Source organism: Megalobrama amblycephala, linkage group LG20, assembly GCF_018812025.1.
Source record: "Megalobrama amblycephala isolate DHTTF-2021 linkage group LG20, ASM1881202v1, whole genome shotgun sequence".
Classification (NCBI taxonomy): Eukaryota; Metazoa; Chordata; class Actinopteri; order Cypriniformes; family Xenocyprididae; genus Megalobrama; species Megalobrama amblycephala.
The window spans coordinates 9,335,082-9,347,749 of NC_063063.1; the positions used below are offsets into that span (position 1 = coordinate 9,335,082).

Genomic DNA, 12,668 nt, shown 5'->3' on the forward strand with positions numbered 1-12,668 from the left:
AAGACCACACCGAGCTCCACTCCTGTCAGCTAAGAACAGGAAAATGGGACTTCAATTTATGCGGGCTCACCAAAATTGGACAATCGAAGATTGGGAAATTGTTGCCTGGTCTGATGAGTTTCGATTTCTGCTGCAACATTCAGATAGTAGGGTCAGAATTTGGCATAAACAACATGAAAGTATGGATCCATCCTGCCTTGTATCAATGGTTCAGACTGCTGCTGGTGGTGTAATTGTGTGGGGATATTTTCTTGACACACTTTGGCCCTCTTGGTACCAACTGAGCATCATTTAAACACCACAGCCTACCTAAGTATTGTTGCTGACCATGTCCACCCCTTATGACAACAGTGTACTCATTTCCTGATGGATACTTCCAGTAGAATAACAATAAAGCTCAAATAATTTCAAACTGGTTTCTTGAATTTATATGTGACTCTGGACCACAAAACCAGTCATAAGTCGCACAGGTATATTTGTAGCAATAGCCAACAATACATTGTATGGGTCAAAATTGTCGATTTTTCTTTTATGCCAAAAAATTATTAGGATATTAAGTAAAGATCATGTTCCATGAAGATTTATTTTTGTGAATGGATATGCATTGCTATGGACTTCATTTGGACAACTTTAAAGGTGCCGTAGAGCGTCTTTTTAAAATATGTAACATAAGTCTAAGGTGTCCCCTGAATGTGTCTGTGAAGTTTCAGCTCAAAATATCCCATAGATTTTTTTTAATTAATTTTTTTAACTGCCTATTTTGGGGCATCATTAAATATGAGCCGATTTAGGCTGCGGCCCCTTTAAATGCTCACGCTCCCCGCCCACAGAGCTCGCGCTTGCCTTTAACAGCATAAACAAAGTTCACACAGCTAATATAACCCTCAAAATTGTTCTTTACAAAGTGTTCGTCATGACATGTCTAATTGCGAAGTATGGTATTTATTTGGATGTTTACATTTGATTCTGAAGAGTTTGATGGTGCTCCGTGGCTAAAGCTAACATTACACACTGTTGGAGAGATTTATAAAGAATGAAGTTGTGTTTATGAATTATACGAATGCAAGTGTTTAAAAATGAAAATAACATAGTTATAGTCTTGTCTCCGTGAATACAGTAAGAAACATGGTAACTTTAACCACATTTAACAGTACATTAGCAACAGCTAACGAAACATTTAAAAGACAATTTAAAATATTACTAAAAATATCATGTAATCATGGATATGCAGTTATTATCCCACTGCCATTTTTCGCTGTTGTCCTTGCTTGCTTACCTAGTCTGATGATTCAGCTGTGCTCATCCAGCGTCCTACCCTGCTATGCTTGAACATGAGCTGGCAATGCAAATATTGGGGGCGTACACCCGACTGTTACTAACAGTTGGTGTTATGTTGAGATTCGCCTGTTCGTCGGAGGCTTTTAAACAAATGAATTTAATAAGAAGGAGGAAACAATGAGTTTGAATCACTGAGATTTCCATGTACTGAACTCTTGTTATTTAACTATGCCAAGATAAATTCAATTTTTAATTATAGGGCACCTTTAAAGACTTTTCTCAGTATTTTGATTTTTTTTTTTGTACCCTCAAAGATTTTCAAATAGTTGTATCTAAATACTTAAAGGTGCAATATGTAAGAATTTCACAGTAAAATTCCAAAAAACACTGGCCAGTTTTAAGGCTATATGTTATATAGGCACAGTACATAACAGCCACCAAGCGAACGCACAGAGAAACGTTAAAATCATTTACAACACTCTCAAATGAATAAAAACAGAGCTGCGTTACCTCAACTCATGACCGGAAAAGCGGATGGCGCAGACGACTTGACATTAAATAAATGTAATGCAAAAAACATTGAAGAAGCCATGCTATAGCTAAAGTATCTCCAGGCTTTTCATGAAAATACAATGAGAATGAGAATGCCAGGGGATCTGTAGAAAAATAAATAAATGAATGCTTTTGTTTTAAATACATTATTAAAATTAATTAAAATAAAATAAAAAAAAACATGGTTTTTAAATGGCAAAAAAGTGATTAAAATAAACGAATAGAAATGTCTAACAGTAGCCTAGTATATGGTGATCAGAAAACTACTAATGTATGTTAACATTGATAGTTTTGATATGTTGTTATATCAGAAGTACAGGCAGCCAGTGATAGAGATGAGAAGATGGAGATGAGAGAGTTAACGGGACTTTGAGGAAACGGGGCGGGTTCATTCACTCGTGTTGGGTTTCACAGACACACACACACAAACACACAGCACACATGACTCTCAAATGGCTGCTGCTACATACGGGGTTCTGTCTCAACTCTTACTAAAACACATCTGAAGGCTCTCAATGACACGTTTATTGCTCTATTGTTGAGCGGACGGGGAAGTTTACTGCAGCATCGTCCTCGCAGCAAACTGCGCGGCAGGAGTTGAGGCGGTCAGCGGCAGCGGGGGCGGAGTCAACAGGTTCAGGTATTTATTCAAGGTCTTCATTTATTCTCTCACTTTTACTAAACAACTGCTGAGGATAACACATGCTAGAGATGTTTTCTTTAGGGACCAAATAGAAACCATGACACTGCGAAATAAGTTTTGTACGAACAGATGAATAACATGGCCATGCAGCGTCTCAAAGTCTATTGAACTACACCTAGACATCATTTTTGGGCATTGTTTGCCGCTAATAATTGTGGTCTAGGTAGGCAGCTCTGTAGATTTTCACAATCATTGTGTATCATAACTTTGAGATTATTTTATTAGGCTACTTTAAAATGTTTATTTGTTGTATTGTCTTAGTTGTGAAGTGAACAAGCGTGGACTACATCCAAAGGTCTCTCATCATTTCACTGTTGCGCTGAAATAGTCTACGTCCGAAATACGCTTTTGACAGACAGGCTGTATTCGCGAATGTTTAGATGTTTAGAAAAATTTGCGATATTTTTAAGATGTTTAATATGCTCAGTTTATCAAAACTTAGGCTATATTTACCCATGCTATTTTCCATTTCTTATTTCCTTTCAGATTTTTAATCTGATGGGTTAGCCTACTAAACAAAGTTTGTCATGGAACTGAATGATTGTCCTACTGATTTCCATGTAATATAAAGCCTACATAGTCAACTAAAAATACATGGTACTTAGTAGCTAGTAAATTAAATAAATACAGGATATTTCTGTCATTTTTAATTAATTAAATAATTATTAGCTTGGTTAGTTACATACATTCATAAGGAAACATGCAATTTTTGTGATTAAAAAAATAGATTGTACAATTCATACAAATTAGCCACTAATTTGAAGAAAAAAAAAAAAAAAAAAAGAAAAAAAGTCACTAATTGCCATGAGAGAGTGAGTTTTTCCTTGATTGATTCTTAAATATTTAAATTTGGTCCTCCCAAAAATTTGTTTACGTCCTTGATGGCAATTGTGTAATTGGCAAATTCTTAGTGAAGATCTATAATTCCATAATCCAGTAGATCTGCCAGTCAGAGAAGTTGCTGTTACCATGCGATCATGAATTATGATATATCAAAATATGTCCAGTACAAAAGGCTGCTGAAAAAGTAACGTCTTAGATAGGCCTATCTCATAACCATAATGTATCAAATGATGAGACAATCTCAGCAAGTCTGGCAAGCTGAAGATAGGAATTTGTCTTTGTATGAATATAGATGGACATGATAAACTGTAAAAAATATTTTCATGATTTGTTATCACAACATTTTTTCTTTTGTCAAATCAACTTAAATTCATGTGGATTCTGTTGATTAAACCAATCGCCTTAATAGTATAATTTCTATGAACTCAAAATTTTAAGGCCAGGTAATTTACTTTTTTAAATTAAACCAACAATTCTTTTTTACAGCGTAGACTGTGATGGACAGCGTTAGTCTGCTTGCTTTCAGTTCCTTTACACACACCATGTAAACCTAAAATAATCATTAAAAAATTTAGAAAAGGTTGAAGTGAATAACAAGGGTGTGTGTGGGCTGTTTACATTAATCTAGTAGGGATGCAACGGTTCAAATTGCTCACGGTTTGGTTTGTATCAAGGTTTTAGGCTCATGGTTTCGGTACGGTTCAGTATGTGCTATGTTCAGGGAAAATAGGACTACTATCAAATTTAAATAAAGAAAATAAGAACAAATAATCAAACTACAAGCAACAGCACAAATCAATACAATAGAGCAAAGATTCAAATAAAATAAACAGTGCTTTTCAGGTATCAGAAGTTTTCAGTTACAGAAAATGAATAAAATAATCAAATATAAAATAACACTGCATGTTATCTTCACTGTATAAATTAAAATAAAGATTAATCATTATTTAATTACAAAAGCTATTCAGTCAAGAGCAGGGAGTGATTTCTTTGTCATTTGTTGTTTAATTAATATTAAAAACACAGGCAGCAGGAATAGGCTTCTTTCCCTTTAAGACATAATGCACGATTTTTTTCGACTGTTATATGTTCACTCAAGAAATAACCGAATAACTATGTTTGCTAAGGCCGGAACACAACAAGCCGACGCCAACGAACTAGTGGCGACGAAAGCAGACTGCGGGGTTGGCTCATGTCGGCAGCGTCTGTGTCCAAAGTTGCCCTGACACACCAGACTAACGCTAGACAGCTGACGGCCAAGTAGCACATCCGTTCTGCGCCTGTGTGAGATGAAATGCCTTTCCGAACCAGCAGGTGGCAGTAGCTGAACAGCCAATCAGAATGATCAGATGGCCCAACGGACTGACGAGCTCCGATGCCGATTCAACATTTTGAATCGGCACCGAGGACCAATTTCAGCCGACGGTATGGAACACACTGAGAAAACTTAGTCGGCCGACGAACAAAAACTGCCAGACGGCCGACCGTCGGCTTGGTGTGTTCCTGCCTTTAGGATACTTGCCAAGATGGGCATGTTGGCATAATTTTTGTGAGAAATTTGTCCATTCAAACACAAATCAAACACGCTTCTTTTTCGCGTCTTGCTATTGAATGTTTAAATTAGCAAGGCTTAAATGAGTTTAAACACAGATAGCAACATGCGCTGTTCATGTCTCACCTGCGCTTGTGCGCCATCAACACCTGGATGATGATGCCGTAAATGACTGCTCACATTCGAGCATACGGCACTCGCAGTGAACCAAGTTTACAGAGAGTGACAGTTTTGTCCACGCTTTTTCATCATCGCTGTTGTAACGTTTTGGGAAGCCAGAATGCGTATTCATCGACTGAAACATAGATTATCCGAACTCTGTCTGTTTTACATGTAGCTATTGTCAACAAACCTTGTACTGTAGATGTGTCGTCATTTTAAATGAACCGCGGTGCAAGTGCGTGCCGAACCGTAAGTGGAGAACGGTACAGTTCGATTTTTTTGCACCCCTAGTGTCATAAAAGCATTCTGAGCCGGGTGCAAGTATATTTAACCTCTTACATGACTCAGCCGAATGCACAAGCGCTCTCCAGCAGTCTTTTTCATGAGCATTTGAGTGTGCGGTTAAAAACTAGCCTAGAGCGCCATCTGCTGTTAAAAAGAATTGATTCGAGAGAGCAAATATCAGGATCAATCCAGATTCATTCTATCGCGAATTGAGAATCGATGTATTGTCTCAGCCCTATCTGTTACCTTGTATATAATTCAATCAAGGTCACTCTTCTCACTCTGGCCTGTTCTTTGCTGTCAAGAGGTTGTTTGAGTTCAGACCTATCATATTTACACTTTAAACATTGCCTCGTTTCAGATAACTCTTGTATGTGCTGGTTGTTTTGGCCATGATTTCAATGTCAAACAGCTGTTACGTATTGTGTGTTGATATACAACACTAATGCAAACAATGTTTAATACAATACACAGGCAACGGGAAACACGTCCCTGTCTTCTGTAGCGGCTATAATATTTCACTGTTTGTGTTCTGTTGTTTGACGTTCCAACATGACGCACATTCAGCTCTTTCTTCATCTCCTGATGAGCATAGACCACTTGTTCTTCATCCACTTCTCTAACTAATGAGTAAGACCAGTGTCAGCATGGGATGGAAAAAGCATTCTGGCATTAAGAACATGATAGTGACTCAACATCTCCTGGCAACTGACATTTAATTAGTATTTCAATTGCTCTGTTTTCGAAATTTTATTTCAGTTGTTTTTGCGTGGTGTATGGACCAGATTGTTTTGCAAATGAAATCAGACATGCATCTGGTATGGTTGACTGTAACGTGATAGAGCTTCTACTATTGTAGAGTATAGAGTATAATTGCTTCATTTTGGACCTGATATACCTCATTATAGCTCTTAGAATGGACCTATTATATTACACAGCCACATTGTTCAAAAGAGCTTTTCTTTGCTTTTTGACCTTGTTTATTGATACAATATTTTACATTATGTTGAGTATGTTTGTGGAGAGCTTTGTTTACTTTTACAAAACTATAAGCATGTTCATAGCTAGCTCCTTGAATAATAACACACCTGTTTTAATGGCTGAACCATCTGAACCATTTAACCACTGAACCATCTACTCATCAAAGGATTCTGAAAAAGAATCTGTCATGGTTTTCTCAAAAATATAATGCAACACACCATTGATAATAATAAGAAATGTTTTTTGAGCAGCACATCAGCATATTAGAATGATTTCAAAAGGATCATGTGACACTGAAGACTAATATATATATATTAGGGATGTGCATCTCCATAACTGTGGCCAATGCGATATGCATCTCGATGCATAGTCAACGAGACGATACAAGATTCATATGAAGCAGCTACCGATGCGATGCAATGCAATGCAATGCAATGCGATACGATATGATACGATTCACCCCAATTACGATGCGATCCGATTTTGATTCGATTCAACACAATGCGATACGATGCAATGAAGAATATATGATGCTATGCAATTCAATATGTAGGGCTCTACTTTAAATACGCTGTTTTATTTATTTATTTATTTATTTTTACCAAATTCTGTTTTCTGTTTTAATTTTTCTGGATTCCATTTTAATGGTTTAATCAAAAACATGTCTAGCCTAAATATTTGAATTAATAAAAAGCAACTTTATTAATTTGTTTACAATAATAGGGCCCCATGAATGTTTTTTTTTTTCATAAATTCTGTGCTGTGTATTTTAATTTTTCTGGTAATCAAATGAAGGCATAAAACTTTGAATCAAATTAAATTTAAATAAACCCTTTCATTTTTTTGCAAACAAAGTTTATTGTTACTGTAAAATTGTGTGATTATTCCTTCAAAACTATAGTCTTAATAATTATTGTAGCCTACTGGTAGTAGTATTACATTATCATTAAGAAATACATTATACCGTACAATAGTAATACAATAGTAGACTACATAGTACATAGTACTACAATAGTTAATATGGCTATATTTCTGTTACAAGTTAAACCAAACTTTTATTTTGATGGGTTGCTGTGATATTGAAGTTTCTCTGAGTATATTATATGACAATAGTTTTTTCTCAAATTAAATGGTAAAATGCTCACAAATTGACTGCTCTAGAGATGAAGTTTATGTGTTCATGTCGTTACATAGTAAGATGGCAGATGCTGAAAAAAAAAAAAAAAAAAAAAACACGAGTGTCACGCGTGCTTCAGGATGTGTAGTAAACGTATTCGCAGGTCTGTGCCAGAGACAAGCAGAACATGCAGGATTCATATTCAATTTGTCTTCTTGCGGTTTAATATTCACAGACACTAGTCCATATCGCAGTTTGATGTAAGTGTACCCCCCTACTTTTTATTTATTCATCCAAAATTCGACAAATTCCATGACATTCCGCGTCATACAGTAAACTCTCATTTTGTGAATTCCCGTGATTCCCTCCATGTTTTGCATTGCGGAAATCATAGGGCCTTAAATATGGGTACAGATAGTTCGCTTTTATTTCTTTGGTTCAGACAGACAGCAAATCATAAACTAACTTAATGCCTTCTGACTTCTAAGGCATGGCCCTTTCACAAATAGGCCTTTGTAGTGCCATGTAAATCTATATTCTATGATCTTGACCATGTTGCCAATTTAGGAATTTTGTCACTAGATTTAGTGACTTCCCCGCCCCTTTTGAGACTTTTTTCAAAAGTTTAGGGACAAATCTACCAACTTCTTGGACAAACCTTATCTAGATTATTATTTTGCTCACTGATCCCACATGGAAAAAACCTATATAAACATATATGTTTCAATATAGGTTTTGATATAGGTTTTTAATATATGTGACATATATAAAATTGGCCGTTTTCCTATATTATATGTACATATATGCACACATATATATGTACACATATATGTACATATATGTACACGTATATGTACACATATATATATATATATATATATATATATATATATATATATATATATATACACACACACATATATGTACACATATGTACACATATATGTACATATATGCACACATATATATGTGCATACATATACCTATATAGGTACATATATGCACGTATATATGCACCTATATGTTCACCTGTAAGAATTGACCTTGTAAATGTTTCTGGAAAATGTGTAGATATCATAGTTAATATATCATGTTAATATATTGCCATAGTTAAATTCCATAACATGCCAATTACATGTGATACCAATTTCACGTGTTCGCACATACATAAGTTCTTGCATAATTTTTTTTTGTTAATTCTTAGTTTTTGCCTTGATAATAGAAAATATGAGCTAGGCATCATGTATGACAGTCAAAAATGAGATATGAGCTACAAAATGACCAGATGCTGCCATTAGCTATATAGAAGACATATCTTGTATGTATAGGGCTTATATGTGGATATGAAGAAGCAATACAGGAGACCTATATTTCCTGTATATGCACATATATGCACCTCAGTTTTGCCTATATGTGGCATATATACGCATATATGCAGCATATATGCAGTACATATACGCATATATGCAGCATATATGCAGTACATATACGCATATATGCAGCATATATGCAGTATATATACGGCATATATGCAGCATATATGCAGTATATATACGCATATATGCAGCATATATATTATCATATATGTGCATATATGCAGCATATATGTGCATATACACTGCATATAGGTTTCATATATGCGCATATATCCACATATAGGTTCTTTCCATGTGGGATCTCTATTCATATTTATATAGATCAATGAATTTGCCATTATGATGTCATCTAGTGACATTTAGCTACTAGTTTTAGCTACTTTCAATTGAAAGCAGTTGGCAACATGGCTCTTCACACGTCTTGGTCTCTGTAGTGTTGTGATACGTCATATTCATGTAGCAGCAGTCACGGTGGTGATGAAAGAACGTGTTTGGTATAAACAGTTTAGAGAGAATAATAAAAGTATTGTGCATCTACTAATAAATCGTTTTTTACCGATGCAGATATGTTAGAACCGATGCATCAATGCATCACATCGTAAACTTTTATACCGATGCACCGATGCGAATCGGTGACTCTTATATCTTATATATATATATATATATATATATATATATATATATATATATATATATATATATATATATAGGCCTATATATGAAAACCTTACTACAATAATAAGCCACTTTGAACTGTAATAATGATCATTCTGATAGTCAAGTCAAATTTGTATAACGCTTTTCACAATTCACATTGTTTTAAATCAGCTTTAAAGAAAATCATGTTAATGTTATTATGTCCTAATATCTCCAGACTTTATAGTTGTAAATAGCGATAAGCAATCAAGCAGTTGACATATGCTAGTATATAGATCCCCCTAAGTGATTAGACTGTATTTATGTGGATAAAGTTGGATATTCTTATATATTCAACATTATATAAAGAGCTGTGCGATAATTTTGTCACATTTTTGGCGATGTTGCCCAGGTGAAAAAAAAGTACATTTCTATAATATACTTGAAGTGCTCTATTTTCGTGCACTAATTTTGTACTTAATATACTAAAAATTCTTCTTTAGTACTTCTTAAGATCATCTTAAGAACATCTAAGTGTACTCAACTGTGCTATTTTGAGACACCACTAAAATGTGCTTTTAATATACTATCTCTGCATTTTAAAAAAAATGTATTTAGAGACCACTTATAGTACATTTGAACCCATAGTGTACCACAAGTGGTAGCTAAATATATTCTTAAATACAGAGATGGTATATTAAAAGCACATTTTAGTTCAGATTTCATGGTGTCTCAAAAATAGCACAGTTGAGTACACTTAAATGTTCTTAAGATGATCTTAAGAAGTACTAAAGAAGAATTTTTAGTATATTAAGTGGCAAAATTAGTGCACGAAAATAGAGCCACTTTAAGTATATTATAGAAAATGTACTTTTTTTCACCTGGGAGTGTTTACACAATGATAATACAATTTAACAATAAATAAACTTGTTGATTCAACAGTGATCCAGATAATGTTTAGCTAGTAAATGGCTATTCAGAATAACATAATACCTTGCTATTCTTATTATAGTTTCTTATAGCATATAGTATTCTTATAGCAGTGTATTGTATGTATTTCTGTATGCATGGAATGCATGTCCTACTCATAGAATGATCACCTATTTGCCAAAACAAGAGAGCATACTAAGGAATATTGTATCCTTACAACGCAGTGTGCTCAGTTTGACATGCAAACGATGTGGATGTGCACATTTTTGCAAGATAGATGTTCAAACTTGTGTGGTAAAAGCTGGTAATGCTATAGTGATTTTACTGCCTAAAGCCATGATGCAGCATCCAGTGCCTCTAGAGAGCATGAGAGTGTGGGAAAAGATGGAGAGATGGAGAAAAGGCGGGAATAGGAGCAGGGACTGGGAAGTTAAATCCTTGTGATGCCTGGAGTGGATGAAGGCACAGACGGCTCTGTGCGAATTACTCTGGAAATGCCAAGGTTCTTTACCTTCAACACACACACACCACACACACACACACACACACACACACACACAGTGATATGGCTAAGTCTTGACTTCACTTATTTTAATACACCATCGTTTTATCTTTCTACTTCCTTTGATGGTATTAGATAATCTCTATGTGTCAAATGAGAGGAATCCCTGTGCTCATGAGAGCAAGAAAGAACCCTGTGCTCATGAGAGAGAGTTAGCGAGAGGTAAAGAATAGATAGATGTTGAGAAAGAGAGAGAGAACAGTTAGATCAGTGAGGTAGGAGAACACTTCCACTCTATAAAGTGCTGAGTTGTTTTTTCTACCCAAACCAGGGGTATTATAGTGAACAAAAACTATAACCATAAAAAAAAAAAAAAAAACGTTGATAATTTAAATAAAATGTATTTTTAAAAATTACTTTTATTTCAGCTAGGTGCCTAAGGCTACATTTCTCATTTTCAAATAGTTTAACTTATGCTGTGTAAATTGCTTTTAAATACATAGATTTACCTTTTTTTTTTTTTTTTTTTTTTTTTAATAAATACTTTTGAATATTCAAAGGATTAGTTCACTTTCAAATGAAAATTAGCCCAAGCTTTACTCACCCTCAAGGCAGCCTAGGTGTATATGACTTTCTTCTTTCTGATGAACACAATTGGAGATATATTAATAAATATCCTGACGCATCTGAGCTTTATAATCGCAGTGAGCGAGACCAACGAGTATGAAGCACAAGAATATTTGAAGAGTTTGGTTCCAAAACGCAATAACTCCATTTTGATTAATTTGAGTAAAAAGGCATTTTCTTTACCAAGAAAGTGGCAAGATGAAAAACCACTATTTTCTGTTTCAGACTTTCACGTAGCATCTTTTGGTTATAAAAACATTAAAAATTCAAATCTACATTTTGATTTTAAAAAGTTTATTATAAAAACGTATTATTTTTTTCCTAAAATGCAATAAATCCATGACACTTTTTTTTTTTCAAAATGCAATTAATCCATCAATATAAAAGTTATTTTTTCAAATTGAAAATACACAACAAATTAAGTTGATTCACATATATGACAGAGTCTAAACTTTGCTAATATTTATCTTATATACAGACATTTTACTAAAAATACATTCAGCCGTCGCTCCCAAAATTAATTCAACGGGTCATCTGGTTAATGTCATAAATTATTTGTTATTACTGATTAAAGTGTATCTGACGCCACCGCACGGTTAAATAAACACATTTGCTGAGTGCATTGGTATTAAAATGCCTTCAATGTTTACAGTGCGTGGAATGGTGCGCTGTGATTGGTTGAGAGCGGATATATTGTGTTCTGCAGAAAAAGGAGACACTTTGTAAAGGAGAAACTTTACAGAATAACACGACGGATATCGCATTTTGCGGAAAATTAATAAATGACTTTTCAATACAGACCAGATACAATACTGATTTTGGCGGAAACTCCATTTTTTTAAAAATGGCGTTTATCACGTTTTGGAACCAAACTCTTCATTTACTTATCCATATTTAACAAGTTATAAAGTAAAATATAGCTTCTGCCAGACCGCCTTCCGTATTGAACTTATGAAAAAAAAATGGAACTGGCGTTGCATTAGTTGAATAGGGAAGGCGTAGGACGTAGCATAAGCATTTTGAACTGCGAGAGGTGTTACACTTTCTTCCTAAGCTGAATACGGAAGGTGGTCTGTCGGAAGCTAGATATTTTACTTCATAACTTGTTAAATATGGATATTTTT

The 12,668-nt window shown here is 34.6% G+C and overlaps 1 protein-coding gene across 2 annotated transcripts in view; it reads left to right on the top strand.

The window, feature by feature from the left end:
• The first annotated feature begins 2,224 nt into the window (after nt 1–2,224).
• raraa (retinoic acid receptor, alpha a) overlaps nt 2,225–12,668 on the top strand; it is a 230,999-nt gene continuing 220,555 nt past the window's right edge. For both annotated transcript variants that reach the window (XM_048171116.1, XM_048171117.1), the window contains exon 1: nt 2,225–2,470. The gene's annotated coding sequence lies outside the window, so the exon portion shown is untranslated. The remainder of the gene's footprint in view (nt 2,471–12,668) is intronic.